The 15,329-nt window shown below is 43.9% G+C and overlaps 1 protein-coding gene across 3 annotated transcripts in view; it reads left to right on the forward strand.

Moving 5' to 3' along the window:
- NCAN (neurocan) overlaps positions 1 to 15,329 on the forward strand; it is a 244,521-nt gene that overhangs the window by 159,526 nt on the left and 69,666 nt on the right. The gene's annotated exons all lie outside the window — the stretch shown is intronic.

Below are 15,329 nucleotides of genomic sequence, written 5' to 3' on the forward strand. Positions count from 1 at the left end.
TTTTTTCGTATTGAAGCCCAGCTGCCAGGTCGTGGACCAATGTTCCAGTAAAAGCAGGTCTTGCTTCATGCTGTCGGACAAATCATTTTTACTTACAGTGTTGCTGGCATTCTTAGCTGATGTTCTTCTAGTTCAAGATAGTGGCGGCGTTCAAAGCGTATTTAAATATCCCAAACTCAAACAGCTGATTTACTCACACCCAGTCACAGAGCTCTTCATCAGATCAACGTCATCCATTCAATCTCCGCATTCAAACCAGCAGAGTTCACAGTATTTAATTTAAATATCCAGTTATGTTCTTTACAATTTAAATAATATTCCAAATTTTCACCCTCCCACCCAACTAAAACCTGATTAATAATTCTCCATTTCAAATCACAAATCCACTGATCTTTATCTAGCCAATGTTGAATCAGCGGTGCTTGGACATTTCTGGTCGTGATCCTTGATTTATGTTCATTCAATCTCACGTGCACAATCTACTACTTCTTCCCACATACAGTACTCCCCCGAAATTCACGGGGGTTCTGGCTGCCCTCTCCTGCCTCCCCTGCCCGGTCATTCGGAGTCAGAAAATACCGTGAATGGCCGGGACCGTGAACTGCCGACCGCGAATGAGCGGGGTAGCACTGTATACCATTGCCCATAGATATAAAATCACATATATTACATTCTTACTTTGACATGATGTGATCGTCTTTGACCTAATCTGAGTTTTAGTTTGTGAATCCATCCATATTGGTCCTTCAATTGCTGAATTAAACCATTGGCAGCTACCACATATTGTATGGGTACTGTAACGCACCCGATACCTGTACCTCAATTAGGACCGGCCCACGTTCACCTTATGGATACTTCTGCATGCTTCCCCTGAAGGAAGGAAGTCCTGCTGTATGACATTCACTCTCCGGGCATGGAATAATAAAAACAAAAAGGCAAAAAGAGTCAATTCATTTCCCATGCAATGCTCACTTTATTCAGTGGTATGACACTGGGAGTTAACTTCCAGACCGTCCAAACTCCCAGCAGCAGCCAAGAAATAAATCCATACAAAACACAAAAATAGGGCTGACCAAAAGTTTAAATGTCCGCTCTCATCTTCATTCAAACAGCTTAGGTAAGGAAAAATAACAAGTGATGTTGCCTTTACATTTCAGACAACAACCTCCCCACTACGGCTAGCACTTTCAACAGTTCTGTGCACAAGCCTACAAGCTATTGTAGCTTGGCTCTCACCAACTCCCTGGAGTTGGTGTGGCGGAAGGGGGAGCAAGTGAATCCACCAATTAATCTTCTGAATTTAAGAATGCCACTAATGGCCCCACTAACCCAACCTGTATGGAAAGTGGATTCCCCCCACTGAATTACTCCCCTTTCTCCCAATTGCATAATCAAACCCAAAACCAGCTTAACTATGCTGGAACTTGTAAACCCAAAAAAGTCCAGCAGTGCATCAACAGATAGAACATGTTATCAATCACAAACAACCCAGCCCTGCCACTTAGCTTTCCTCCATTAGAATGTCTTCAGGCAGACTGGGAGTTTCCAAACAGTCCATGGGTTCTTGCTGTGCTGGCAGGCTGGCAAAAGGGTCAGTGTCAATCTCCTGCATCTCAATGTCCTGGGACTCAGGAGAATAGCCTGGAGTGACCTCCTCCTGGGCTGGCCCAGGGTGAACTGCCTTTCTCCTCCTCAGAGCAGCTTCTAAAGTATCCAGGCGAACACGCCCTGCTCTCTGAGGGGGAGGAGCTGCCTGCAAAGCTTGCTTAGTCTTCCTGGGCTTTCTCGTTATCTCCTTCAGCTGGGAGTCACTACAGGGAGAGAGATTTCTCTGAGGCTGTTCTAGGTGATTCTCCTCACACCCCTCTACCCCCTGGAGATCAGCATTTTCAGGATTAAAGGGAAAGTAAGGTTTTTCCCTATTCTTAGTCACAACCCTATCCCTATGGTTAGCCCTCTGAATGGAAGAGCTGGCTTTAGCTATAAGGCGTCCTGGCAAAAGCTGCGCCTTAGGGATAGGATTGTGACAGTACCAGCTCGATCCTCCAAAACAGTCATATCAAATTTCTGCAATGGAAAATATTCTCCCATTGTTCTTCCATGTCTATATGCAATTGTAGGAAAATCCATAAAGCATGAATACAATTGCAGTACCTTCCAGTTTTTTGTTTGTTTATTTATCACCCGCCCTTATCCAGGGCGAGTTACATATTAACAAACAAAATTAGACATAACATTTCTCATACAAATCACATCAAGTATACACAGTAACAAATTGCATACTTACATATAAAAATCAAATTACATATGACATATACATCGCCTCAACGACGAATATCATTTAAAGCCAAAAACTGGCCAACCCTAACATACATCAAAATGTAAAATTGCATAAGGCATACAAGATGTTTTCCAAATGTATGAAATAAAATGCTTTACCATATTTGAAAATGGGAGTACACAAATCACTTGTTGCTCTTCCATTTATTTATACTCTTGCAACAGCAGAGATCTTTGAGCATACCTCGTTTTTAGGAATGCTTGTTGGACTGCCTTCTGTGGGTATCCCCTCCTCAAAAATATTTCACTCATTATCTTCAGTTGTTCTTTATAGTGCTCAATAGTTGTACAAACCCTTCGTATCTGCAAAAATTGACTAACTGGCAGATTAAACTTCAGTTTATAAGGATGAAAACTATAGAAGCAAAGTAGAGGTCTGCATGGGAACGGGGATCGTGGGAATCCCGCGGGTCCCGCGGGAATCCCCCCTAACCCACGGGACTCCCATGGGGACCTCCCTCTGGCCCACGGGACTCCCACGGGGACCTCCCTTTAGCCAACGGGACTCCCACGGGGATGGAAGGCTTTGGAAGCAGGGTTCATCCATATAATATAATGGACACGTCAGCCTTAGTAAAAAAGGGGGTTTATAAGTTAATTACCTGAACAGAAAACAAAAAAAGGGTTCCACCAAAGAGATTCCACAAGGTAAACAGCAGCGCAAACACAAAAGAAACTGTGGAATTGATGATCCTGTCAGAAGTAATTGCTGCTTTTTATGGGGATGGGCGGGGGTGGAGGTAATTCCTTGCGGGGATGGGTGGGGATGGAGAGGATCCTGACGGGGACGGGTGGGGACGGAGAGGATCCTGGTAGGGACGGAGAGGATCCTGGCAGGGATGGGCGGGGATGGGTGGGATTTCTGTCCCCGTGCAACTCTCTAAAGCAAAGAAAAGTATTTCTATCCACTGCTTTCCTATATAAAGTGGTACATAAGGTGCCTGAAGATTTGTATATCAAAAGGTCCAAAAATTCAATGCTGTCTATTTTAACTGTCATCTGGAACTGTAAATGCATATCCAGGGTGTTCAACCATTCTAAAGAAAGGTATAATTCTTCTTCCAACCCGTTCCACAGGAAAATAATGTCATCAAGAAATTGCTTCCATAATCGAATGTCCTTAAAGAAAGTGCTAGAATAAACATCTTTCTCTTCAAAAGCAGCTACATACAGCATAGCGACCGAAGATGCCAAAGTAGCCCCCATAGCAACCCTTTGAATTTGTTCATAATAGCTTCCCTTAAACCAAAAATAGTTTTTCTTAATAACCAATTCCAAAAGATTTCTCAAAAATTCTGTAGAAATCCTTTGAGACATACATCTCAAATGAAAACTTTCTCAATAATCTCCAGTGCTCTATCCTGAGGTATTTTCGTATATAGTGAAATTAGAAACATAGAAAGATGACGGCAGATAAGGGCTACAGCCCATCAAGTCTGCCCACACCATCGACCCTCCCTTTTAAGTCTAATGTCCCATTTAAGTAGAATTGTAAGAATGCCATTCTACTGACCCGCTCTTTCAAGTCCTATCCTTTGGCAGACCCTCGTAGGGATCCTACATAGGTATCCCATTTATTCTTGAAGTCTGGGACGCTGTGTGCCTCTATCACCTGCATTGGAAGCTTGTTCCAATGCTCAATCACTCTCTCCGTGAAGAAGTACTTCCTGGCATCTCCACGAAACTTCCCTCCCCTGAGTTTGAGCGGATGACCTCTTGTAGTCGAGGGTCCCTTCAGTAGAAAGATATCATCTTCCACCTCAACCCGTCCCGTGATGTACTTAAATGTCTCAATCATGTCTCCCCTCTCCCTACGCTCCTCGAGAGAGTAGAGCTGTAACTTGCTCAGTCTTTCCTCGTACGGGAGACCCTTTAGCCCCGAGACCATCCTGGTGGCCATCCGCTGAACCGATTCAACTCTGAGCACATCTTTACAGTAGTGTGGCCTCCAAAATTGCACACAGTATTCCAGATGAGGTCTCACCATGGCTCTGTACAATGGCATCATGACTTCAGGCTTCCTGCTGACGAAGCTTCTCCTGATACAACCTATCATCTGCCGTGCTTTAGATGAAGCCTTCTCCACTTGAGTGGCAGCTTTCATATCAGCACTGATGATTACTCCTAATTACATCCATAGTTACTAGATATACAGTAACTGATTCAGATCGTAAAAATACAGCCACAAATTTTGATAATGGCTTGAGAACAGAGCCCTTAGTTGAAACTATCGGCCGACCTGATGGGTTGTCTAAAGTCTTATGCACTTTCGGTAGAAAATAAATTTTTGGTGTCCTTTGGTGAGATTCAGTGGCGTAGAAAAGGGAGTGTGTATGTGTGTGTGTGGGGGGGGGGGGGCTGGTCTTCCGTGGAGTGCAGGCACCCATCCTGCTCTCCATCTCCCTTTCCACTCCTTCCCCTACCGCACAGGCGCCCCTTCCCTTCCCCCCCTCCCCCGGTACCTTTTTAACTTCAGTGCAAGAAGCCACAAACTTGCTCCTCGCATCAGCTTTGGCGCTGACTCTGACGTCACTTCCAAGACCCGCGTCTAAGAAGTGACATCAGAGAGAGCACCACAGCCGACGTGAGCAGCAAGTTCATGGCTGCTCGCGCCAAAGATAAAAAGGTATGGGGAAGGAGTGCGTGTGCACGGCAGGGGGTAGGAAAGTGGGCGGGAGAGGGGTGCCGCTCACCCCCGCTAAGCCACTGGTGAGATTCAATTAAAAAATTACTCTCCTTCTGTGTAAGCATACCCTTTTTAAAGACCGATTCCACACAATTTTTGATAGTCTCCTGTAGCTGATACACTGGGTTAATTAATAAACTTCTATAGGAAGTTGCATCTAGTTGTCGCATTGCTTGAAAAGAGGAGACTGAGAGGGGACATGATCGAAACATTCAAGATCATGAAGGGAATAGACTTGGTAGATAAAGACAGATTGTTTACCCTCTCCAAGGAATGGAGAAAGAGAGGGCAATCTCTAAAGTTAAAAGGGGATAGATTCCGTACAAACATAAGGAAGTTCTTCTTCACCCAGAGAGTGGTAGAAAACTGGAACGCTCTTCTGGATGCTGTAATAGGGGAAAACACCCTCCAGGGATTCAAGACAAAGTTAGACAAGTTCATGCTGAACCAGAACATATGCAGGTAAGGCTACGTTCAGGGCACTGGTCTTTGACCTTCGGGCCACCGTGGGAGCAGACTGCTGGGCACGATGGACCACTGGTCTGACCCAGCAGTGGCAATTCTTATGTTCTTATGTTCACTTACATATGAGTCTTTTGTAAGAAGTGCTGTGGCTCCACCTATATCGGCTCTTGTTATTATCTGATTTTTCTCCATACCTAGAGCTCTAAAGACCTTATATTCCAATTTTGTCAGATTAAAAAGGGCAGAAAGGCCAACCCCATCTTGCTCTAATTTCTGAAGATCATTCAATACCAAATCCCTAAAGGTAGATACTCTCACATCCATTAGTCTTGATGGATTCCAACGTGATGGAGGTCGACAGACAGAACAATCTATAGTCGGTGGATTGTCCAGGAAATATATCTTCAGCTGTAGTTTCCTTAGAAATTTTTAAAAAAGCAACCCTCAATTTAAATGGATTATAGGGGATGGTCGGTACAATTCTGAATATTATTTAAATTACTGTATAAAGAACAAAATGGGATATTTAAATTAAATACTGTGAACCCTGCTGGTTTGAACGCAGAGATTGAATGGATGATGTTGATCTGAGAAAGAGCTTTGTGATTGGGTTCTTATCTGAAAATAGGAACTGGCCACATCAACGATGGCCAGCGTTTTGCCTTTTCAGCTGCTTCAGGATGTGGACTTAAGCATCAAATTCCTACACAGCAATAATAAATGCTCTTTACATCTTATATTTAAAGTTGGGATGTTATACCGAGGTTTCTCTACGTTTAATATAGAAAAGCAAGCACGGCAATCTATAGCCATGTATCTGTGAAGACATCAATGTAGCGCACAAAACATGCGCACACATAGAAATATATCACAACAACCATGTGGAAAATGTTTTGAAAATTTGAAGCAGCTGAAACGGCGAAACGCTGTCCATCATCAATGTGTCAGGTTCCTATTTTCAGATAAGTATCTGAATGTTTATTATCTTCAGATTCACAATTGAGTCATTTGCATTGCACAAGGCTACATAATAATAATAATAATAATAATAATAACTTTATTCTTATATACCGCCATACCCATCGAGTTCTAGGCGGTTTACAACAATTAACAAATGGTCTGCATTGACAAGCTTATTTACAACATGTTACAAGCAGATTTACAAACAAATTACCTGTAGATTTACAGTAAATTACAACAGTTTACAATTTACAACAGACAGCAATGAAGTTACCACAATTTAGTAGTCTGCAATGAAAGGAAGATGTATAACAGTTTAACTGAAAATTGTGGATTAGATCGGACTAGACAAGGGAAGAGGAGAGAGGGTCAAGGGGGAATCAGGTGTGGGAGGAAGGGGTTGGGGGAGGGGCCGGGGTTATGTGAGGTGAAGGGATTAAATAGGGGTCGTGATTGTTGAATAGGTAAGTTTTTAGTAGTTTTCTGAAGGCAAGGTAATTAGGGGCCTCGAGTATCATCTGGGCCAGCCATGGGTTCAACTTGGCTGCTTGGAATGCGAAAGTACTTTCGAGGGATCTTCTGAGAAGGCAGTGTTTTGGCGAGGGGAAGGCGAACAGTTGAATTCTGCGTGGTGTCCTTTTGTTGCAGTAAAGGTTGAAGTGGGTATTTATGTAACTTGGGGACGAACCGTTGACCGATTTGTAACAAAAGCATGCAAATTTAAAGAGAACTCTAGATTCTACTGGCAGCCAGTGCAGTTGGTGATAGAATGGAGTGACATGTTCCCATTTCTTTAGGCCAAAAATGAGGCGTACTGCGGTATTTTGAATTATTTTTAATCTCCTGGTAGTTTTCTTTGTAGCGTTAAGGAAGATGATGTTGCAGTAGTCGAGAGTGCTGAGGATGAAGGATTGTACGAGTAGGCGGAATGCAGTGTCATTGAAGTATTTTTTTATGGTGCGAAGTTTCCAGAGTGCCGAGAAGCTTTTCCTGGCGATGATGTCGGTATGGTTTTCTAGGGATAGGTTTTTGTCCAGCGTGACTCCCAGAATTTTTATGGTCGAATCGAGGGGGAAGGTCTTTCCTTTTAGTTGAATTGTGGTTTCCTTGATTTTATCTTTGGGGGAGGCTAAGAAGAATTTTGATTTGTCGGGGTTTAATTTCAGTCTGAATGAAAGCATCCAGAGTTCTATCTGGTTGAGAATGTTTGAAGTGTGTTCAAGTAGTTCTTGTGAAAAGTTGGTTAGTGGGATGGCTATTGTGATATCGTCTGCATAAATAAAGAATTTGAGATTTAGGTTGTGTAAGAGTTTACCTAGGGAGGCTAGGTAAACAGCGAGGAAGCTCTTTATGCTAGTGAGGTTCACTTTACCCCATAAAAACCTATTATTGAGTTTTATACAAAAAGATAGGTGGGGTTCTGAGGTTTTTTCCCTCCTCCATTTGTCATTCTCTAGTAGCTATAATGAAATGTTTGTGGCTCAATGTTCTGAATAGAGTTTATATAATACATGATTGATGTTTCAATAAGCAGTAGTGTTTGCTTTTTGAGACCTAGTGTGACAAACATAATATGGTAAATAGTATAGTAGGACAAAGATGGTGAACAGTATGACAGTGTGGAAGAACATTGTATGAGAAAACATGGCATGGTCAGACATAGGATGAAGCATATACTATGTATGTGTTTGAGCCAACCACTGATCCATTGTGCATGCATAGTAAGGAATCCTTCCTGTCATGTTTCAAGATAGAGGTCAGGAGTGGTTTGCCATTGCCTTCTCCTGTATGGTTGTGTAGCTCCACTATGTTGCTGCTGCCCATGTGGTCCCCCATCCAGGTATTTGCCAGGCCTGATACTGCTTAGCTTCTGATAGCAAGATCAGGCCTACCCAGGGAAGCCAGGCTGTAGGCCACTAGGTAATAGGAGAGGTTAAAAAGAAATAGATGACATGAGACAACATGACAGTCTCTAGTACTCATGCCACCCCCAATTTATATTTCAATTGCCACCCCCAAAATTTATCAACTGCCTATATCTAGGCGGCATTACAGTAATAACATGCACAAAATATGACAAATGTCAGTACAAACCGGACCCCTAGACCCACCCACCCAGTTCCACGCATCCCTGCTCCGTTATGCCCCAGCTCCGCCCTCAGCCCACTCCCGACATGATTTCTTTTCAAAACCCGGACAAAGTGCTGGGTTTTGAAAAGCCGTCCAGACCCCCTATCATGATGGATCTGCAAACTTATTAGCTCTCATCTTGCTGGTGTCTGTCCACATTAGAACCAGCTCTTTGGGTACAATGGGTACTGAGCACCCCCAAAATTGAACAAGCTCCATCATTGTATATTGGGAGGGGTCATTTATATTTCAATTGCTACCCCCAATCATTTGAAATGTTGATACTTATGCATCTCCCCACCTTAAATTTAGATATGAAGGCGCACTCATGTGGCTCTGAAACATTCATTTGCAGTAGCACCTTTGCAGGGTTGACCTTTGGGAGATGTGGGGCCAGAGTAGTTACCCCCAAAGACTGAATATTTCCACCCCCTTGAGATATTAAAGATAAAAGGGATGTATCCACTCTGCTCCTAAACAATGTCAGACATTGGAGACAAAGCCACCCTAGCAAGACAGGACCTGGTAGATTCACCCCTCACTCTCCCCACCTGGTTCAGCCAGTGTAGAAACCCCCCCCCCCCCCATGTCCTTAGAACCAAGACAGCTACTAGAACTATGTCCACCCTGAAGCTCTGAGTTTACGACAGACCACATCCTCTGCTCATTCTTTTCTCTTCAGTCTAAAACTACAGAGGCCACATGGTTTCATGTGGCCTCTGTAGTTTAGCTGCTTTTACTTCTAATGACTTGAAGTTCAATTACTTTAAGAAAAGAATACAAGTATATTTATTTACTTCAGTGTCACTTCTGTTGCAAGGACTTGAAGCATTTTATAACCATCACAAAAAAATACAACTGCTCATAAATTGTACAGTAGAACAGCCCCTATAAACCAACAGCAAAACAAATTATATAAGTAATAACCTTTTCTTTGGACTAACTTAATACATTTGAAGCTCTCTATTGCACAGAACATCTAAGTTGGAAATAAGACATCCAGGTCAGCACAGTTAGAATTCTCTCAATATTTTATTTTTTTTAAAAAGCATGCAGCCTGTGCTAAAATTCTTGTAAGGATGTTGGAAAATACACATGTAGTTGCTGGAAAATACAGCAGAGGACATCAGTTCCTCAAAACACATGTTAGTGCAGTCACGGCTCCTTCATCAAAGCCATGGTAGTAATTCTCCCACTGCAAATGCACCAAAGCCCATAGGAATTGACAAGGCTTTGGTGCATTTGCCACGGGAGAATCACTACTGTGGCATTGTAAAGGGGGGCCCTTAATGCAAAGGTAGATGCCAGATTTCACAACACTATGGGCCTGATTGTGCAAATGTGCGTTTCAATGGTAGACAGCTGTAGGCATCCTACTGCTTTCTCACAGTCAATCAGGATGCATGTTAAAAAAAAAGGGGGGGGGGGAGGATGCCTACATTGTAGGCGTATGTCACGCGCCTACGGAGATGTGTAGAGACACTTAAAGATGCCCAAGTGGCATGGGTGCGGTTTCCCCGGGAGTGGCCTTGGGCATTGATAAGCATCCCTGAGCATCTCCGTAGGTGCGAGACAAGTACTTGAAAGGTTTTAACGTAGAACAAAATCTATTCCATAGAAAGGAAAATGGTAAAACCAGAGGGCATAATTTCAGGTTGAGGGGTGGTAGATTCAAGAGTAATGTTAGGAAATTCTTCTTTACGGAGAGGGTGGTTGTTGCGTGGAATGCGCTCCCGAGGGAGGTGGTGGAGAAGAAAACAGTGACAGAGTTCAAACAAGAGTGGGATGAACACAGAGGATCTACAATCAGAAAATAATGGGTATACATTGAAGGAACTAAGGCCAGGAGACGATGCCCTGTTGTGGACTGGCAACTGGTTAAAAGATAGAAAACAGAGAGTGACTGGGCATCCAAACAGCAAATGAAATGTAACATGGACAAGTGCAAAGTGATGCAGAAGAATAATCCAAATCCTCTCTGAGCACACTACCCAGACCCTTTTCCACACTCTCTCGTAACCTCACGCTTAGATTACTGCAATCTACTTCTAACTGGTTTCCTGCAGTGCCGCCTCTCCCCCCTGCAATTGGTGCAAAACTCTGTTGCATGACTCATCTTCTACCAACTCTTTAAATCACTTCATTGGCTCCCTATCCGCCTTCACGTACAGTTCAAGCTCCTATTGCTGACCTACAAGTGCGTTCATTCTACTGCCTCTCAATATCTCTTCTCTCTCCTTATACACCTCCCAGAGAACTCTGTTCCTCAGATAAGCCGCTCTAAGCTGTACCCTTCTCCTCTACTGCCAGTTCCTTTCATCTAGCTATCCCCTATGCCTGGAATAAATTACCCAAGTTGGTCTTTTTGATATAGCCTTCAATCCTTAACCCTATTCCTTTGCCCTCCAACCCAGCCAGCAGATTAACCGTTCCCCATAACTGTATCCATCCTGTTTGTCTGTTTAGATAGTAAGCTCTTTCATAGTAGTAGTGTGATGAGTTTCAGTCTTTAAGAAGCAGAGCTGAGACTGTGATGTCATAATGCCTCACTCCACCAATGCCTAAGAACCAACTTCATCAGTGATGTCACAATGTCTTGATTGTCCTATACTCCCCTCTGCCTTCCAACCTAGCCAGCAGATTAATCATTGCCTTTAACTGTATCCATGACATTCTGTTTGTTTGTCTGTCTTGTCTGTTCAGATTGTAAGCTCTTTTGGGCAGGGACTGTCTTCTTTGTGACTCTGTACAGTGCTGTATACGTCTGGTAGTGCTACAGAAATAATAGTAGTAGTAGTTACATGATGATAGGTGCCATATTAGGAGTCACTACCCAAGAAAAAAGGTCTAGGTGTCATTGTAGACAGTATGTTGAGATCTTCTGCTTAGTATGAGGCAGTGGCCAAAAAGGTAAGTAGAATGTTAGAAATTATTAGGAAAGGAATAGACAATAGAGCAAAGAATATCATAATGCCTCTCTAGTGCTCCATGGTGTGACCTCAGTTTGAGTATTGTGTGTAATTCTTAAAAAAAAGAGGATATAATGGAACTGGAAAAAGATACAGAGAAGGGTAGCCAAAACGATCAAGGGGATGGAAGGATTCTCAAATGAGGAAAGGCTAAAGAAGTTAGGCCTCATTTCCAGTGGATGTGGTCCAAGTTTTAAACTGTTTGGGCACTTTTAAAACAAAATGTTGGGCTGGATGGAACTTTGGTCTGGCCCAGTAACGCAACTCTTATGACTCTATAGATGTCTTCTCTTCCTGACGTTCTGCTGTGCTCTGCTTTTGAATTTCCTGGTTCAGAGATGCCAAGTTCCCCAATTCCAGGCTAGAGACTTTTTGGCCAGTCTTGATTTTGACTTGCATCCCAAAGCAGTGTGGGATTTGTAGTGCCTCATCCTGCCATTGGAAAAAAAAAAAAACCTGCTGCATATCATTTAACGCACCAGGATGAGTTGGTCAGAAGTCCAGGACTGTCCCAAAATTTCCAGCCTGGAACTGGGTGACTTAGCATCGCTGCTGATTGTAAGCTCATTGTGGAAAGACCTACAAGTTTATAGATAGAATGGGGGGGGGGGGGGTGTAAATCCAGGAACAACTTAGCCCGTGCCTTGAAAGATGGAGGCATCTCCTTATCTCAGCTGAACTGTGAAATGTTTGTCAGAGTGTACACACTTTTCTTGGCCTGTTTTCCATCTTTTCTTCAAATGTCTCTTCTCATTCTTATTCAGAGAGGCAAGAAAGCAGGGAGGGAGGAGCAGGGCTGGGAGTGCAATCATTTGATTCATGCTGCTGCCTTTCCAGTGTCTGTGCTCCTTTACAGATAAACACAGCTTGACTAAACTGTTCATCTTTAGAAGCATCATAAATGGTTTGCCTGCCGAGGCTTTTGCTGCTCCACCTGTGCGTCTTAATTTGTCTTGTAGCCATGTGCCAAGCTCTGCATTGGGTTTCTCACGGGATTGTTTAAACTCAGCCGTAGCCAATTATGAAAAGGGATTGGAGTTGGGGTGGGCAGTCACATAGGCAGTTTGGCTTTTCACATGCGATTCACTTAGATTTAGGCAGAATATAAGTTAATAAAGCCATAGGAGGCGGCGGCGATATTCAGCTTCTGGTGTTATTCCTGGATATTCAGTGCTGGGCTTCAGAGCCGATATTCAGTACTTAACCAGCTATGTGTTCTCTCCTAAAGACAGGACTGACCAGTGGCATAGCGAGGGGTGAGAAGTGCCCCTCCCCCACCCTCTCTGCTCCCCCTTCCCCCATACCTCTAGTTGTTCACTGCTGCGAGTAACAACTTCAACATGCTCCTCGCAACCCCGGCAGCTCTTCCTCTGCCAAGTGTTGAATCTGCCCCCAGAATAGCCTGTTTTCAGTTCAGTGCTAGCTGGTTATTTTCAGCAGCTCTAACCAATTACCGTATTTTCACGCATATAACGGAGAGAGCGAGACCAGAAGGCTTTGAGCATGCGCAAATGCTCAAAGCCTAGTCCAGCCCGGCGCAGGAAGAAGGAGGATCTCTTTCGCACCGCCCAGCCCAGCCCAACCCAACGAGGGAGGATCTTCGGGCACTGGCACTGGCACATCCTGTGCATTGGTGCTGGTGCCGGTGCCCAATCGGGTAAGAGATGTTTTGCGGTGCTGGGGGGGATGTAGGATCGCGGGTGAGGGGGTGACGCGAGCGAGGGGGGGAGGATGCCGGTTCGCAGGGGGAATGCCGGATTCGAATTTTTTAAAAAATACTCTCTCGGGTAAGCGAGCGGGGGGGCGGATGCCGGTTCGGAGTAGGCGGGAGGAGGTTTTAGCATGCGCGGTATACGCGTGTGCGCACTATATTAAATTTTTTTTTACATAAATTTGTGTTCCCCGCGCTATACTCGTGTGCGCGTTTTACACGGGTGCGCGGTATATGGGTGAAAATACGGTAAGTGCCACTCAAAATGAGTGGTTAATCTTCTTTTATTTATTTACTGCCTACTAATTGTCTAAGTGGTTTATAATCAGGTACTCAGCTGATGGGCTCGCAATCTATCTAAAGTACCTGGGGCAGTGGAGGATTAAGTGATTTACCCAAGGTCACAAGGAGCAGTGTGGGATTTGACCCCATAGCTTCAGGGTGCTAAGGCTGTAGGTCTAACCAGTAGGCCACTCCTTCCTCTTCCATGAATAACAACCTCTTTGCTTGGCTGCAACCTTAAAGATTCATGTGCCTGTACGTCCTCTGTGGTCAAGTAATCAAACGTTGCTTGATGTTCCAGATTTTAAACAGATAAGACTCGAGATGAACAGAGACTCAATTTTTATGGCTGTTGGACCTCAGTTATGGAATGCACTCCCAAAGGAATTAAGATCGATTGGGTCTCTGACTATATTTAGAAAAATCTTTAATAATATATTTGTTTTCACAGGCATTCTTATGACATTAAAATGTTTTAGGTATGTAAGGTGTGAAATACTGAATGTGTATTTGTGAATGTTTTGAGAAATGTATTAATGTTAATATATTTTATGTATGTATGTTGTAAACTGCTTAGATTTGCGGTATGTAAGACATTTTTTTTAAAATAAATAAATAAAACAAAACAGGTGACTTAACTGTCCAGGAGCCATTTCTGGCTGTTAAATCGCTCTGAATATTGACCTGCACAACTATAACCCCAAGAATGGCTGCAATCACAGAATCCAGCAGAAGATCCCCCCATCCCCCGCCTCTGCCCAGAGCTGCAGCAGAATATCTGAGACCAGGAAGTGCTGTGAAATGTCAGCATGTGCGATGGTGCGACGAGCTGCGTGCACTTTGGGGATGTCATTTTAGAACATGTATAACCACATACCAGTATAAATGACCTCTTAGATAGGGTTGCCAGATTTCCCCTTCGAAAAAAGAGGATGCTTGGCCCTGCCCCGTTCCGCCCCCCATTATGCCTCTGGCTCCACCCCGTTCCTTCCCCAGCCCCGCCACCACGAACCTCCCCGAACTCGAAGACCACATTTGGAAGCCTGTGCGCATGTCAACACAATGACATCACACGCATGCACAAGTGAGTATGACGGCCGTGCATGTGTAAAGGCTTCCAGATGAGACCTCCGAGCTCAGGATTTCCAGACTGCTGGGTTTTGGAAATCTATCCAGGAGCCGGGACAGTCCTCTAAAAAGAGAATTTGGCTGGGTTTTCCCGGATGTATGGTAACCCTACTCTTAGAAAATGTACTACCTGCCATAAAAGGACACCATTTTGTTGATGGTTCATATTTTCCTGGTAGATTTGTACAGGGGTGGAGTTTATGTAGCATGTAAGCAGAGCACACACATGGGCATGTAGATTTACACTAATCTATGCACATATTCGTACTTCAAAAAAGATAAGTGTGGAGTACTACGTAAGGACGTGCTGAGGATCGAGTCAGTTCAGCGAATGGCGACCAGGATGGTCTTGGGGCTCAAGGATCTCACGTATGAAGAAAGACTAAAAAAATTGCGGCTGTACTCACTTGAGGAAAGAAGAGAACGGGGAGACATGATTGAAACATATAAGTACATCACTGGACGTATCGTGTCAGAAGATGATATCTTCTGTCTCATGGGACCCTCAACCACCAGAGGGCATCCGCTGAAAATCAGGGGAGGGAAATTTCATAGCGATTCCAGAAAGTACTTCTTCACCGAAAGAGTGGTAGATCATTGGAATAAACTCCCACTGCAGGTGATTGAGGCCAGCAGCGTAACGGATTTTAAGAGAAAA

Source organism: Geotrypetes seraphini, chromosome 8 (assembly GCF_902459505.1).
Source record: "Geotrypetes seraphini chromosome 8, aGeoSer1.1, whole genome shotgun sequence".
In the NCBI taxonomy this organism is placed as follows: Eukaryota; Metazoa; Chordata; class Amphibia; order Gymnophiona; family Dermophiidae; genus Geotrypetes; species Geotrypetes seraphini.